Here is a 1,359-nt window from a genome sequence, read left to right as displayed (position 1 = left end):
GAAAGAGGATTTATTTGCCCCAACCTTAACACAAAGAAGTTAACTGATTCACCCAAAGTTGTCAACTAACTAGTGGCAGAATCAGAATTGGAATACTTGGCTCAGCACCTGTGGCTCGAGTGGCTCAGGTGCCAGGCACATACACCTGAGGTGGCGGGTTCGAATCCAGCCTAGGCCCACCAAACAATGATGGCTGCCACCAAAAAATAGCCGGGCGTTGTGGTGAGTGCCTGTGGTCCCGGCTACTTGGGAGGCTGAGGCAGGAGACTCACTTGAGCCCAGGAGTTGGAGGTTGCTGTGAGCTGTGATGCCATGGCACTCTACCGGGGGACAGCTTGAGGCTCTGTCTCAAAAAAAAAAGAATTGGAATACTGTAACTAGAAGCTATAAGGAAAAAGCTTATAGTACTATTGATCACCCTCCCAGGCCAAACTACTTCCAGCTCAGGAGTCTTTTATTTAATTAATTAATTTATTTATTTAGACAGTTTCACTTGTTATACTGAAGCGAGTGGAATAGGGAAACGCCAGCACACTGAGTCCAAATCAAGCAGGGGTCCTTTATTCGCTGGTGGTCAAGAGAGGGCTTGTGCCTCAGACTCTTGACCCTCAAAAGCAAGGGTACAAACTTTTTATAAGGTGCTTTTGGTAGGGGAGGGGGAGTCCTTAACACAAGTCGAGTTACACAAAAGCCAACACCCGCTATGTTAGATCTAAGGGCAGTGCTTACAAGGGAAAGCTGTGGTTTCACAGGATTTTGCAGTTTTTGCTAAACTCTGCAACTTTCAGTTGAGCTTAAAGGGGGAGTGTTGAAAGCCCTTAGCAAAATGGAGTAAGTCTGGCTCTATGTACAAAATGGAGTTAGGGCATTACACTCAGTCACGCTGGGGTAGGGTGCCTTGGAGTATTTATTTTTTGAGACAGAGTCTCACCTGGTCACCCTTGGTAGAGTACCATGGCATCATAGCTCACAGCAACCTCAAACTCTTGGGCTCAAGCGATTCTTTTGCCTCAGCTTCCCTATAGGTGCCTGCCACAATGCCCGGCTATCTTTAGAGACGAGATCTCACTCTGGCCCAGGCTGGTCTCAAACCCGAGAGCTCAGGCAATCCACTCGCCTCAGCCTCCCAAGTGCTAGGATTACAGGTGTGAGCTACCGCACCCAGCCAAGGAAACTTGATATATTTACCATCTCTTCCTTTTTCAAACTTTTCTCTTCAGTGACAGTATGCTGTTCTATAATAGTTCTGTTTCCCAGCTTGGCACCTATAGCTCAACCGGCTAAGGCGCCAGCCACATACACCTAAGGTGGCGGGTTCGAATCCCCAGCCTGGACCCGCCAAACAACAATGATGGCTGC

This window comes from Otolemur garnettii, unplaced genomic scaffold (assembly GCF_000181295.1).
Source record: "Otolemur garnettii isolate 467f Iridium unplaced genomic scaffold, OtoGar3 scaffold00001, whole genome shotgun sequence".
Classification (NCBI taxonomy): domain Eukaryota; kingdom Metazoa; phylum Chordata; class Mammalia; order Primates; family Galagidae; genus Otolemur; species Otolemur garnettii.
This window is presented reverse-complemented; position numbering follows the sequence as displayed.